This window comes from Amblyomma maculatum, chromosome 6, assembly GCF_055883805.1.
Source record: "Amblyomma maculatum isolate TAMU_Amacu chromosome 6, ASM5588380v1, whole genome shotgun sequence".
Taxonomy (NCBI): Eukaryota; Metazoa; Arthropoda; class Arachnida; order Ixodida; family Ixodidae; genus Amblyomma; species Amblyomma maculatum.
In genome coordinates this window covers 61,766,130-61,782,309 of record NC_139349.1, presented here as the reverse complement: position 1 = coordinate 61,782,309, position 16,180 = coordinate 61,766,130, and the positions used below count along the sequence as shown (strand labels likewise).

The 16,180-nt window shown below is 45.9% G+C and overlaps 1 protein-coding gene across 5 annotated transcripts in view; it reads right to left on the bottom strand.

The window, feature by feature from the left end:
- Positions 1-16,180, bottom strand: part of LOC146185861 (solute carrier family 2, facilitated glucose transporter member 8-like) — a 30,465-nt gene that overhangs the window by 11,689 nt on the left and 2,596 nt on the right. For 2 of the 5 annotated variants that reach the window (XM_084606780.1, XM_084606783.1), the window contains exon 1: positions 5,900-6,113. The exons of the other annotated variants lie outside the window; for them this stretch is intronic. The gene's annotated coding sequence lies outside the window, so the exon portion shown is untranslated. Of the gene's footprint in view, positions 1-5,899; positions 6,114-16,180 lie in introns of those variants that run through there. 5 annotated transcript variants of the gene reach the window in all.

The window sequence follows — 16,180 nt, the reverse complement described above, 5'->3', positions numbered from 1 at the left end:
AGAAACAACTTTGGTAAATGATACATTGGTGACAATGCGGCCTAAAACTTCTAGGCTAACATACTGTCCTTGAAGCAAGTGGTTCAGTGGTCTTTTCAAATTATTTATTTTTGGGAAAAGAAAAAGATACTGCAGAATGTCACAAACGGTTCTCAAAAGCCGTCAGTTGGTTTCACGAGGCTTTGAAGGACGCAGCAGAAGCCGTATCCTCGCTTGAAATTCAAACCAACCTGTATCCAAACACATACATCTGCAGCAGGATGCACCCGACACAATATCAACACGCCTGCTTTTGATGTGACACCTGTTCAACACTCGTGAACATACGCTGGGGATGCACAAACAGAGCAGACCCTTAAAAACGACACACGTCGTTCGAGCAGTAGAAGGCGACAGTGAGCAGCGATGCGTACCTTGGGGGCATAGCGAAAGCTACAAGTGAGCGAAGAAGCCCATGCCACTCGCGTCCCGGACAAAGGGCGCCTGCCGCCCGACCGAGACCTCCGTTCTCCGACGTAAAAGTCCGATGGAGGCGCAAAGCAAGGCGCTCGTGTTCTGTGCCCATGTGTCTTGCACTTTAAGAACCCGTAGTGGTAGACATTTTTGGAACCATCCGCTAAGACGTCTCCATAGCCTGAGTCGCATTAGGACGTTGAGCCCCGTAAACTAATTCATTCATTCATTCATTCATTCATTCATTCATTCATTCATTCATTCGTTCATTCATTCGTTCATTCATTCGCTCGTTTATAAAACTTCGTTACTTTTAACTATATCGAGCTACCACAAGTTTTTCAATCAATACCGTCTGTGCGGTTTTTGCTGGTTATGTACTGCCTATAGGTTTCGTTAGATCTATGGGGTTTAACGTACCAAAACGACGCCGTAGTGCAGCGCTTCGGAAATTTCGATAACCTGGGATTCGTTAACGTGCACTGACATAGCACAGCACCTCGCATTTCACCGCCATCGAAAAGTAGCCGCCGCGGCCGGGATTCGATCCCGCGTCCTTGAACACTAGTCGAGCGCCCAAACCACTGCACCACCAGGGCGGGGCTTATGCTGGTTATACTATATTCAGCTATAAACCGGGTTTTTCGCGAACATCTGTTTAAGTTTAAATTTTTTTTTAACACGGGAAATGTGGAATGAAAAAAAAATATATATTTTCAAGAATGAACTCACAGCCATAGCGGGCGTAATGACTGTAAATACTCTTCTAACTGCGCGCACGCACGCACACACACACACACACACACACACACACACACACACACACACACACACACACACACACACACACACACACACACACACACACACACACACACACACACACACACACACACACACACACACACACACACACACAAACTTAGGTGGTTAGTGTAATGAGAAACTGTGAATAAGACGATGGCATATCAGTTTCACGCGCACGCACACACACACACACACACACACACACACACACACACACACACACACACACACACACACACACACACACACACACACACACACACACAAAAAAAAAAAAAAAAAGAAAACCTAGGTGGTTAGCGTAATGAGAAACTGTGAATAAGACGATGGCATATCAGTTTCTTAATCAAAAGGAAATTTCTTAAGGGCCGGCAACTCAACGAAGTCCGGCGCTTTTTTCGCATAGAACCGAAAGTGAGCGCGTTAAACGTATACGCGCGGAAGTTCGGTGGAAACTACACGTCCGCAGCTGACGTGTTGCAGTAAGTACGGCACCCAATCCGAACTGCACACGCTATTATGTCACACCACGTTCAAACTACTATTTTCCATTTTTGCTTACCAGCCTGGTGCGAGAAAAACGACAGCCACTGCCTGCTACGTGATCGTTATGTTTTAGAGCGACGGAGGCAATAAATGTGTTTTAGTTTATCAGCTACGTAACTAGAAGAGCTTTTAGAGTACTTACGTCCGCTGCAGCAGAGAGTTTGTTCTTGATTTTTTTTTCCTCTTTGAAACTGTCTTTTCTTTTTTACGCATCTTCGAAAGTGTTCGCTGGAACACCCGGCCGGTACATAAGTACGCATTCATTTGGTCTGGCAGTGCTCATTTTCCTTGTGCCAGCGCACTGCGCGTCGGTACTTGGTCTTAACAACCTGGCCGAATAATAGTAATCGAGAAATAGTCAGCCAACTACGCGGAAAAGAAAACAGCTCCTGAATGTCAAATGTCATCTCCATCAAGTTTGCATGCGAGATGTCAACAGTTTCATCTGTCAACTTCAATAAAAAATAAAAACAGCTTAAAAATGGCCTCGTAGCAAATGCATATGTAGAAACATGGGCTTCATGCAACGCGCAACAAATTTTGATTCAGGGAACATCGCATTCTTTTTTTTTGATAGCCAGTTTTAAATGCAACCAAGGTCAGCGAAAGCTTTATCCGAAAATTTTCGGGTATATAGAATATTGTCTTTCAAAATACATAGTCACTCACTAATACTGAACACATCAACCTGCGTAGAAATACGACTAATGATGACAAATGATGATGTTGAGGCTCTTGTCATCGCCGTTCCTGTCCATCGTAGTGTTCCTTTCGCGCTATCCTTCACCATGAACATGACCCAACTCATCCAACTACAAGGGGAGTGGCGCTGCGGTCGCCGAGATGTGTGGACGTGATCCCATCGGCTCCGTCATCTTCACATGATTCCGCAGTGATTTCTGTCGATTTTCACCGAAGTTCTTGCACCAGCAGTTTCGTGAAGTGGCAGGGAATTCTTGGATACCTGATTTTGAGGTGGGTCTTCATTTTTCAAGAATCTACAAGTACGTTTCTACCACGTGAACGCCGCCGCCGAACTAAGCCTAGGCGTGCACGCCAGACGCTAGCGCTAGCCAGAAACGCGCTAGCTCGGCGAGACGCCAACCGCCCTTCGCGCTGGGCGCGACACGAAGAGAATGGCAACCGATGAAATGGATAGCTCTGCGGAGGATTTACCACAAGCGTCGACTACAGAAGACGACACGGGTTGGAAAGTGGTGACCAGCCGGAGAACGAAGAAGGAACGCGCCCAACCTACTGCGCAACTTTCACAGCAAGCACAACATGCAAGCGACGGGCAGGTGAGCTCTTCTCGCAAGCCTCCTAACATTAAGACCCGGGTGATAAGAGCCTCACGCATGCCACTCCTGCCGCAAGACAACATCAAGATAGTGCTTCGCCCAAAGGGCGGCTTGAACTTGCAAAAGATCGGACCTACCTTAGTGAGCAAAGCCATAATGGCAGCAGTTAATCTTGATCCACAGCAGACCACGGAGGACATAATATGTCCCAATATTACGCAGAACATCATGGTGGCGAGCACGCCCTTTCGAGAAAATGCAGACAAGTATGCGCAAATAAGGGCCCATCTTGCCCCAATGGGACTTCGCTGCTCTTCTAGAAAATCCGAGCTACTCGTCTACCACCCCCCAAGACCAGGGCGCCCGTCCAACGACTGGCGCCGACACCACACACCATGCATAGAGTTACACGACAGGGATTGAAATCGCATACCCATGGTCGATAAAATACAAATTCTAGGATTAATCATTCAAAGCAACGGGTCCATCTGGGCGATGCTTGACAGCATCACGATCAAGATTGCAAACGCGATCCGGATGTTTCGGCGCATCATGGATAGGCATAGGGGACTGAGCGAGGACAACGCTATTCAAATGGTCCATGCTTTTGTACTCTGTCACATCACATACGTGGCTGCAATGTTCAACTGGAAAAAGGAACATCAGAGAAAGCTTGAAGTACACATACGCCGAGCTTTCAAGACAGCGTTGGGGCTCCTCGATAATGCCTCCACTGAACTACTCTTACAGCTAGGAGTGCACAATACCCTTGCCGAAATCATCGAGGCACAGCACACGGCACAGATTACACGCCTAGCAAGCACCAAAGCGGGCAGAGAGATTCTCGTCAAGCTCGGCCTGAACACCATAGTAGAAATGGACAACGTCCTGCAGTTACCTAAAGTCTTGCGAGAAGCAATCAAAGTGTCCCCCTTTCCAAGAAACGTACACCCGATCCACAATCAAGGAAGAAGGCTCGCCTGCGTCAAAGCCCTCGTTGCGGACGCGGCACAGTTTTCCGACCAGGCAGCTTTCGTGGATGCAGCGTACATACCGGGAAAGCATGCCTACTCGGTAGCAGTAGTCGACGGACACGGGCGTACGCGCAACTCACTCACACTTTACACCAAGAAGCCAGAGGTAGCTGAACAAGCAGCGATAGCACTAGCTCTAAAAGACTCGGACTTCACAACTGTATACAGCGACTCTAGAGCAGCCACTCGAGCTTTCGCCAAGGGCGGGATAGACAAGACGACGCTACGGATCTTAGGCAGAAGTAATATCACCGATCACTCCATCGTATGGTTCCCGGCACACATGAGCAGCTTAGGGTGCGGCCTGCGGAATCTCAATGAGATCGCACACGAGGCGGCGCGAGGACTCATCGACTGCGTCCCTCCGGTTTCCCCTGCTACTCCACATATCGAGTACAGAGATCAATTATTCACGTACAACGAGCTCACTAAGCACTTTTATCTAGGCAGACGAGCATTTCCCCACCCGGATAAGAAATTAACCCGCAGCCAATCAGTCACGTTACGCTTGCTCCAAACGAACTCATACCCCAACCCCTGGCGCATGAAGCACATCGACCCAGACTACGACGGACAACATGTGTGTGAACAGTGCAGTGACCGTGTAGACTTAAACTATATGCTGTGTGGTTGTGCATCGAGCGACGCCTACGCCAAGAACAAGGAACGTTGGGACAAAGTTTTAAAAAGTGCTTCACTACATGATCAGCTTCGGGCTGTCCAGGAGGCCCGCGCGGCGGCGGAGAGCTTCGGGCTCTGTGCCGACGTGGGAGCTGCCCTCTACACCTGGCGCCTAGCCGAGTGTCCTCCAGGACCCCTACTGTGGGAAATAAAGTTTTACCAAACCAAACCAAAATCCAACTACAAGTAGAGATATACGTATAATTTCAGTTAGGTGCAGGGAAAAAAACAAAAGACAGGACGCATTGTCTGGAAGATGAATGTAACGCCGGAACAAGGAAATTATGTATAATTTTAAAGGAAGCGTAAGTTACGATGAACGCGGCTAGTAGCAGCCCTTAGAAGGGGGCAGAGAGCAAGGCTGATTGAACGCTCCCTTTGAGCCTGCATTCCCGTACAGCCTCTCATCCTGCCTAGTACGGCACCAGCAAAAAGAAAAAAAAAAAAAACGTGAAAACTGTAATAATGGTATTCACTCCAGACTGAAGACGTCGTCATTATTATCACTCTACAACATAAGGGACACAAGACAAGCAGTCAACAAGCATAAAGTAAGGCTCCTAAAAATAAATAAAAATCACAAGTGCCCATCTCTCTCTCTCTCTCTGTCATTATTCAACGCATGATTTAAGGGTAAAAAGCTCCATGTTTTCTAACTGGAAAAAAAAAAAGTGGAGAACTTGACGGATAAGATGGCATTTATTTCATACCGCACTATACCCCCCTAGAAGCACTCTATCCTTCCCTCTTTTATGAAAAAGGATGAATGAAACCGCTATAGAGAGGAGACGAAAATGGCGTAGAGGGTAATTTCTCACCGCAATAAGGCCAAACCTCTCAAGCCATTCGAGAGACGATCTACACCAAGCACAGCTATACACCCGTGCCAGACTACGAGCCAGGAGAAAAAGAAAAAACAGTCACACCACACAGCCGTAAAGCAGCGAGTGCCTAGACAGCATGACAAAACGCCACCACCTCATATGTATAGGGTTCCAAGCCGGTGAATTATTAATGGGCCTTTGAACGGTCCAATGATGTGGGGCAGGAAGAAAAGGGAAGGAATGCCGAACTCACGTCGCGTCGCCTTCGATCCACAGTACAGTCACGAGACCTCCGCACGAGTAGATGCCGCTGCGAGCGAGCACCACGCACGCCCGCTCTCACGTCACCGACGAGACACAACGCGCGTCGTCTGACCGCTCAGAAATCCGATCGAGCACGTGCTTGCGAGCGTCACGAGCGCCTCCTTCTTTGCCGCAGCTCTCTCGAGCGCGCGAACTGGCGTGCACACGGCCGGCACGAAAACCTGAGCGTTCTATGACTGCTACCAAGAAAGACAAAGCTAGGGATTTCTTTCGCGGCTGGACAATTGTGGCAACACCCCCCCCCCCCCCCCACCCCCTTTAATCTTATCACGATCTTTCCGATATATATATTCGCGCAACGAGCGAACTTACAAAGGAAGGACAGCGATAAGCGCGATAATGGACGGTCGACGTACATACCATCTTCCCCCTCTCCCTAAACCTCGACGCAGTCCTCTGAAGCTTAAAACAACGAAAGTGAATTCACGCCGACATTACAGGGAGATACATTTCCGAGCTGCCACTGTCTGCCAGAACCCCCGCGCCGGCCAGTGTTATCGAAGAAAACAATGGCAGATAACGAATCGAAGGCCCGAGATTTGTTGCCGTCAAGAGCGCGCAGTGCTGCTGCAAATGAGGAAACGCCGCAGCTTCTATCACTTGCGCGTGCCTGAGGAGAAATCAGACAGCTATATACTCATCTCGATAACGATGGGCGTGTATAGTATACCCGCACGCGGTCGGTTCACCAAACATCAGAGGCCAGTCGCAACTTAAAACCTTTGACTCGCTGAAAAAGAAAAAAAAAAAGCCTAAAGCGGGTCTACCAAAGAGAGCGCGCTTTTGTTGGTAAATGTCCGAAGCCGCTGCAATTGCGGCTCGAAGTTATTATTTAAAGTTTGGTAAGAGCTCCGTTAATAGAAAAAGGCACAGGAGATCGAACAATATGTGATGCCACGAAACTACATCTACAGTAAATTGTTTGTACACCTAGCTTTCACACTGATCGCCTTCACACTACGTGTTTGAATTTTATCATTTCATCTGTAATTCAGTATTTGAATATAGTTTCATAGTTTCTATTTTACTTGGGAGATGGGTGGGCTGGACGGTGATTGTGGGCGCAATGTGGAGGTACTGCGGTGTGTATGAGTGCAAAGGGGGGGAGGGGGGGGGGGGCAAGATGTATGTTGGAGACGCCGTTTTACCTCTGAGACTGCTTCGGGTGGGTGGAGGCACACCGTACTCCCACCCCAACCCCTCCCATCCCCATACTCAAAGACTGCTTTTTTTTTTTTTTTTTTTCACCGAAATATTACTATACTGCTAAGACAGTAAAATAACGCAGCAATATAATTAAACAAGGAAACAGGCGAGAAAGCATAACGACAACGGTGGGCGCAACAGAATGGCGGCACGTTCGCGCGGAGTTAAGATCTCAGGTTCCCTTGCATTAGAGACGGTAACTCTCTCTCTCTTCTTCCGTACTGAGAACACCAAAGTCGGAGCGCTCATAAAGTTGTTTCATTCATTCATTCATTCATTCATTCATTCATTCATTCATTCATTCATTCATTCATTCATTCATTCATTTTACCGTATGCACAGACTTGGTGAAAAGTGTCCAGGTCGCAGGCTTTGCATTCGAACTGCATAGTGGAATTACAAGTCTCCAATGGGTATTGAAATTCTAGGACAGAGTTTGCTTCTGAAGACTGTAAGTTTGCTACCTATCGTGTGTTTCGACTGTTCCGATGAACGAAGCATTCAAGGAACACTCATTTTTCAAGTTAATGTTGTAGCCTGATGACTTGACAGCGTCTACCACTTCAGGGAAGCAATCTTTCTGCATGAATGTGGTGCTGGAACGCGAAGTTCTTGTGCAAGCGTGCAAAAAGCTTTTCAGTTATTATTTTTCCACAATTTTGTGATTTTATTCACTTGTAATGAAACAGAGTTTAGGTTAATAGCTTATAACGCAATAGGCTGAAGGAGACGGTATGCGTTCCTATTTGAAATCTCTGACTAAGTTTTACTGAAATCTTTTTATTCTATTTTATGTTTAATTTATTATCGTAATGTAATTCACAGCACAGCGCACTAATGACCTGTATAGTCTGCGAAATCAAAAACCATTCCCTGACTCGCAGAGCATTTTCTGAACGTATCCAAACGCCTGCGCTTATATTCTTGGGCGCTTCTCTGCTTGAAACGAGAGTCGTGCGGACGGTATGCGGACAGATGGTACATTTCCACGAGCGACGTAATGAATTTAACTGCTGCTGAATACTGACTTTATTTAGAAATTCCTCCACTTTTACCTATACTATCTTGTTCTTTATCTCCCTATTCTTTAAAGCAAGATATTAATCAATGCTGTAGCCCTTACTTTCGGGCCATGACGAGGATAGCATGTATGCACGGGTGACCACTACCATTGTCCAGGTGAGTTCGGGTCTGATGAGCTCAAACCTAGTGGACGTACAGCCATTATAATGCATTTCTGGGCTAAGCGTTTTCTCTCCAGTGCGGAGACAATCCTCATGGGACAACAGCTGAGGCGCTACGGCGACACTGATTAACCACTGCGAAGGCATTGGCTGAAAATCTGACGGCGAGCGAAGATAACCGTAGCAAACACGTAGTGCTGGCTAACAGGACAACACCATTAGAGGAAAATTCCAAGCTCGCCCGCCGCAATGGTGACGCCAGAATCGTACGTGACAAAAACAAACTCGCGCCTGCGTTCACGTGCCGGTTTGGATGAGCGACTTTGAACCACGCTGTCAAGCACACGACACACCTCGAGAACAAGCGGAACAATGTTGTTAGTCATCTTCAGACATTTTCCAGAACGCGTCCAATATTTTTCGAGTTGAGATAACGTGCCAGCGACGCGATTAGCGTAGGAAATGAAAGAAAGCAAAAGCTGCCATTTCACCGCTGTGATCCAGGAGCGGTCTGCATAGCTCGTACATCTACATGAATGTGCTTGTTCCCGGTTGTATAGTCCCGTCTATTATCATTTTATTTGCGTTTATATAGAAAAGAAAAAACAATCGAAGAGAAAACTTTCAGAAAATCAAACCGAACGCACTCATTTACAGAACGCACTGATTTAGCTTCTTTTCTTCCACAGCACTCCACTCGAGAGCTCTTTTATAAGCAAGTGGCAGTGGGCCAACTACTACAACATGCAGCTTCTTTACTACTCGTGCGCGTCATTCTCGCAACACCCGTTGTGTACAGTAGATAACAAGAGGTACACAATGCTGAAAAGTAGTGAGAAATGATGAAGGGTACGGGCTGATAAGGGTGAATGTTCCTTCGCGTTCTCCAAATTGAGGTTCCAAATTGAGCTTGTCGCAAAGATGAATCGGGATTTCCTCTCCACACTCACCCTGTCAGGCTATGATGGTAAGCATAACCAATCCTGCACCGAGCAACCAGCAATCCTCAGCAACCAATCCTGCCTCATACGTCACTTGGACGCAGGGACCTCATCATCGCTCACTTCTGGACTTCATAAAATCAGCCAACCTTGTTCCATTCATTTAATAATTTATTCATCCTTCATCTCATAACCTACTGATGCCCTGAGGCAATAAATATCGACTTAAAAAAAAAAAAAAGCATAACCTTATTATGACATCACCTCAATCTCATCTCTCCTGCTTAACAGTTTTATTCTAAAGCTCTACCCAATATTCAGAAGACGTTAAGACTGTATCCAATATGTCGTCATGTTATTGCCAAAAGAAATGTGTCACAGATGCCAATGTCGCATTACACACCCATTATGTAAAAAAAAAGCAATTTTACCGAGATCATATTAGGAAATATGTTAATTTAGGTTAGCTAATGCCTTGTACGCGAGCGGATAGTTCCTTATTATTTTTTTTTTTTTTCGGGGGAGAGGTGATTCAGGAAGAATATTCTATAGAAAAAAAATTGTCTTTTCAACAGTCTTTTTTTTTTTTTTTTTCTGGGAGGAGGGCGGGGGAGGAGGAGGACGAGAAATGTTAAAGAAACGCAGTGCGCAGTAGGGTCGCTGGACTCTCCACCACGCCTTGCTATGTCCCGCCTTCTTGACACTAAAAGTGCCCCGCTTATATTTTCGCTGCATTCCCTGCCAAAATGCATTTCTTATTGATCTCTAATCCACGGCCTTCTCTCTTAGCGGTGTTCTTTATCATTTTTGTTTGTTTGCATAGTTGGCTGCTCTGTCCTCAGTTAGCAGCCTCCAAGTTCCATCCCCACTGGTTATTAGTGTACAACTATTATGACGTAGAATTGTACCCTAAAACGAACTGAAGATTCTTCTGCTGAGCGGGTATCCTCACGGCTGCAGTCAACGCTTGTAGTGACACAGATCTGTCAGTGCATACATGAAAGTAGTTCTGGTATTCTAACCAGATGTGCGTCAAAGTAAGTTGTTTGGGTCAACTAACTGGCACCAAAGATTTTTTTTAGTATTCCGGGAAGATGCAGGAGAACTGAAGGTTGATCATCACCTATGGTGACTTGACGGGGTGATACGGGGAGGGCACACCTGACCTGATAGTACTCGTGATTGATGGCAGCGGATTGCACTTGAAAAACTGCTGTCCAGATTCACCCAGATTCTGCATCAGTAGGCGAGCAATCAATTTTTTATAGAAAAAGTAATATTGTCCAACAGAAAAAGTAATTTTTTTTAGGCTCCCCGCCAAGACGACGCCCAAGTTGTCTTCACTCTTGGCGGCTGCTTCGGGCGACTTCTAGATGAATCTTTGAACTCGGCCTTAGTAGTAATGCCTTCCATTGGTCGAGTGACTATTTTGCGACTATTTTGCTACCCTTCGAAGGGGCAAAAGGGCATTCTCAAATATATGATTAAGGTTAGCATTATCTTTTACAATGCTCACAGAGATCTGAATAATGACCCTGGTAGTAAAGACTGCACATATCGCCGGGTTCGGAAATGTATTCGTTTGCAGGCGACGCCAAGTGGTGGCCTGGCTTTTGGTTAGTGTTTTGTCGGCTAGGGTTACCTAGTACTACTGAATCTGTAATGTCGTGTAATCTCTATATAGGTAACGCCCGATACCTATATGCGAAGCCCTCGGTACGACCTCCGGCTTGAAAAGCGAGACCTCGAGCCAGTTAGCGAGCTGCGTCATTATCAGCAAAGGATGCGTGTGCAGGTGTCTAAATTATTTGAATTTTTCAATTGTCCGTTACGGTCTGCGGAATTCCGTTCGCTAACTAAGAGATTCGCTAACTGAGAGATCCTCGCTCTGGCGAAGTTCTTCACCGCGACCTTAGAATTTCTGACTACAATTTCCGCCCTCGTGCCCACAATCGCAAGCGCGATAGCAGCTTCCTCGGCAATTTCCCAGTATCCTGGCGAGGCTCCGGTTCTGAAATGCATTTCGACGGTAGCTACAGCTATCACCATTATCTCGAAAATTAGCTGCGTACACGTAGGCCACGTCTCCTAATTAATGATCTTTTAAACGTCTGACGGGGGATTCTGCCCCTTTCTGCGGTCCCTGTGGTGGATGGGGTGCATGTTCTTATTTAGTAGTGGCATCACTAGCCTATCATGCGCACTCTTAATGATATATCTACTTTTTCAACTTGTAACTGAAAAAGAAAAAAGTACAAGCGGCGCTTGAAAATGGTATTTCTCGGACTTCTAATGTTTTACACAAGAAAAGTTCATTTGAACTCAGTGATGACAGTCTGATGAAAAAAAAAAAAATAATAAAAACCTTATGCAGGAACTCAAGAATTTGTTATATCGGTGTGATGCAAGAACGCAACAGAGGTTGTTTTCGTGATCACTTTCGGATACATTATCGTGATTGCATCATGATATCAGAAATTCAATATTTATTTTTGTAAGTGTCAGCGCTATACTCGTAGGCCATGCGAGCACGTTCATATGGCTTGGTTAAAGCGGGGCCTTGAGTCAATGTCGAGTGGTAGCTTACGACCGGGAGCTAGATAATGTGGTAGCATAGTACCGTGTACTAATAAGTGAGGTTATTAAGGGCACAAATTAAGAAATTGGTAATTAAGCGAGCAGGAACGAACGAGGAACTGCAAAAGAAGCCGCAGACTGAAGCTATCGCACATGCTCTAGCTTAAAGGCGGAACTGTGTCCCACATAATTTTTAGCGACTGTGCTGAAAATTCGACTGGCACTTTATCACTTCGTCAAGCCATTTAATTATGTCATACGCAGGTAAAATAAATAGCGATAGTTAGAACAGTTAGCAGCTCCAGACGGCGGCCTATGCAACTTCACAGATGAGGAAGCAAGAGTTTCTCTGTTTACTTGGCAGCTATCCATGAATTAAGGCTCAAAGTGCCAGCTGCAGTTTGCACTCGAATGCCCCCCTGTGCCGTTTTTATAGATCGGCGACAGAACCTTCAGTAACGTGTCCCTGTCCACGCGTTGGACTGTAACGCATGTTTCGGTCAATGCAATATGTCGGTCAACGCAATAGGCCAGGTTCGATGAACATACTGTGTTACTCGTTTTGAAGCTGAAAGGCTATACAGTTCGGTTTAGTTTGTATTTTTATTTTCATGTGGAGGCGATTTTAGAACCGCCTGTGAAAACAGCGGAGCGTGAAGGTTGGAAGTGGCCGCCTCCACTGGCACGGACGCGCTCTGAAAAGTGGCACACTGTGATTCAGCTGCCTGCACGCTTCATTTTGCTGCGTTGACTCGGAGGACGCTGCGGAGGAGGCTCGGCGGAGGGGGAGGAGGTGGTGGAGCCGCCAAACGTTCAGTGCCGGTTGAGCGCCGAGCCGTGAGCCAGAGATCTCCGAAGAAAGAAGAGCTACAAGCTCTACGCCGCTCGCTCCTCGGCCACTCGGACAGCCCGCCTGGCAGAATGCGGGCCTCGGCGAGGCTGGCATCAACAAACGCCCCAGACGAGACGACCTCTTTTTCTCTCTGGGTTCCTGCCACTACGCTCTGCCCTCGCGTTCTCTTTCGCTCAGTTAAAATGAACAGAAAAAAAAAAAAAAAAAAAAGAAAAATCTAAAGAGCTGCGCTAAAATTTTGCATTTAGAAATTTGAAAGGATATTGATGGTATCCCTATTATTAGTGTAATTTCTATAGCGTCTCCACATCATTTCGGCAGAACTGGATACCAACTATGCTTGGAAGGGCTCGCCCGACTGTTTCGCTGAACGACGTACCCAACTTGCCTACAAGCTGAAAGCAACTAAGGGCTGTTGAAAAGTACTGAAAGAGTTCAGTACTTTTTCGGCCTCCAGTCTTCACAATTATTACACACTAATTAGCTAAGCTTCTTAATAATTTTCTTCTGGAGAAAAGCGTCAATTCACAAGTTGTAGATCAGCTCGAAGAACAGTCTGCTGAAATTATTGTGTGCAAATACCACTTAAGCAGCCATATTAACGGGCCTTTGATATAAAGTTGCCTCGTGACCAGCAGCTGACGCATATCTCCTGCCCGAAGTATACCAAAGCCCCGTCGAGTAGATAGCTCTCCGGGGAAGAGCGAATTTTGTCTTCGAGGCGCTCCTGGAGACAATGAAGCTGCACTGCAGACATGTGGGAGTTCTTTTTACTCTGTCAGTTATCCTTTAAAGCAGTTAAACAAAACTTCATTTACGGAAACAACTCTTTGGTGCTAGAAACAAAATACAGCTACTCTCTTAAAATTGCCTCCGAATTTTAATTGACAATTTGTTCTCGAAGCCAGTAATTTGAAAGTTAACTAGTCCCCGATACTTAATTGCTTCTGAATGAGCAAAATACTGCATAATAGATGACACTGGTCTCAACAGCTTTCAGATGGTTTCGAACCGCTAAGGCACTACCGTTCTTTTTTTTTTTTTTTAAATATTGGTTACCCTAGGCTGGGACAGCCGAACGTCGTTGAAAGTTAGTGCCGCGTGTTTCCTTAGGTGTTTTTTTTTTTTTTTTTTTTACGCGTTCTCTGCGCTGCTTCTGATGCATGCACAATGAGCTAGCTCGCACCGGTACCCTTCTAGCATGTTCTTAAGTTTAAAAGAAAATAATGTTCGGATACAAAACTATATTTGCAATTTTGCTACAATTTTATATGAAAAGCTTGATTTCGGAAGCGAAATTTCAATATCATACCTTCAACGAAGTTGGTACTATTAAGATATGTGCTTGATTATTTTCCTTTTGATGTGCAACCGCACTAAATATTAAACTTAATACTTCCTGGACCAATAAATTTAAAGATAACCCACAAAACACGGCCATCTTTATCACGGTTATAAACACTTAAGTTGTAAAGACGGTATATCGGCGACCGGACTTCAATGAAAAACTTTGTAGCAGCCATAAGTACTTGCGGTACTCATCGCTTCTTGGAGTAATGAAATTGAGTGAAATGCTATGAAAGGACTCTTTCTCTGTGCTCGGCAGAATATGCAGTTTGGTCCTTCTACATGCATCAGACTATTCCTCGCAAAAGGTTCCAGTCGAACGCTGTCGGCGATTTGGTTCTCAATTGGTTACCATATTGACAAAAAGAAATAAAAAAAAAAAAAACGACCCATCGCACTTGTCTTGTGTGGCGCGCACAAACAGCACAAACATAAAAGCAGCGGAAACGTTTACCTTGACTCTCCATTGTGTACGCTCTAGGGAATCTTTTCCAGCCGATAGTAATAAAAGGATGGCTTGAGCATCAATCACAAAGTGCAGGCTGCCAATTTGACACAGCGATCGACACTTCCTAGACGGGCCGCACTAACGCAAGAAGCGGCTTCCTCTTCCCGTCGGAAGTCATGACCGACAGTTATAACCTATCCTGCGAGCCTCTCTCCCTTTCCACTTCCCCTTGCCTTGCCTTCCGTTTCCACGCTTCAAGATTCACGAGACAGACGACAGAACCGCGTTCCGCGAATTCGTGGCCCCGGGCGTAGCGTCTCCTCCAGACAGTGCGGGAGCAAACATCGGTTTCCGATAGTTATACGCGTCGAGGGTTCGAAGTCGAGTGGAAACGTATGTCGGAAAGGCAGGCGGAAAGCAAACGCGGATTTCGATGGAGACCGTAACAAGGGGCGAGGCGACAGGGAGAATGGGGCCCTGAGAACCAGGAGTAACAGTTCTGGTTTGCGCGCACAGCCTGAGGCCACATACAGGGACACATTGACTTCCGCAAATGTTTGCATTGTTGCAGATATAAAAAAGAGCGACGTGGACTGCCTGAAAACCATTTCGCAATTAGAAAAATGCACCGGTTCATGCATTCCCCTATAACGAGAGACAGCAAGAAGAAGAAAAAAAAAAAAAGAAGAAGGTGCAAAAGAGGCACGGATCACTCAACATTTAGAAAGAAAGCTCAGGATATTCGTGTGCTGCGATCGTTTCATTGTCACTGTGAGTTCACCTTGGCGAAGCAGTTTAATTGTACGCATCACAAGAAAAGACCGAAGGAACCGATAATTTCACCCCCCCCCCCAAACTCCAACGCGCACGCACACACACTCACACGCACGCACACGCACGTAATTAGTGTAGCTCGCGATGACCCAGTCGCAAGATAAATACTAGTGGCTGAAGCGAGCACGTCTTGCATCTCAGGCATTTCAAGCAATTCGTTTGTGAGACTTCGTACAAACATCATTTTCCCCTTGCACACCCACTTCCCCGAGATGTGCCTTGCAGCTACACATACGCTTTAAACGGGTGGCGATTATCGCGACACTTCACGACACATTAGATCCAATTCAGAGAATGTAAACCCAGAGCGTACGGGCGCTTTTGCATTTTAGCTGCACAAAACAAGATGTTAGGCTAAATTTAATAAGCTTTGGTTAGGTTAGGTTATATAGGAAAAATGCTAATTCTTAATTTTTTGCTCCACTTAAAGTGCACGCTATCTAAGCATCATTTTTATCTCAGCACAAGCCACATTATGTTGTGGCTCTAAATAAATACTTTCGTCAGGGTAGCTCAAAAAAGGACGATGAGCTTGTATGACACATTTCTGCTGCGCATTGAAGCAACAATTATTTCCAAAACGGCCTAGTTTCACTAGCGAGGAAGGTACAGAGTGTCGCAGCATGCAAACCACTCTATAGCGTTCTCTTCTACTATAGTAGAAATGAGCAAAGTTCTCGGCCTGCATGAGAAAGAAGTGTAAAGCATGCCTGACACCGTGGCACCAAAGTCATCTGAATGGAGGCGATGGTATCATGGTATCATTATTTTTTTAAAGCATGCCTTTGTACACCGGTTAATTGGAATTGTGAGTTGTTCT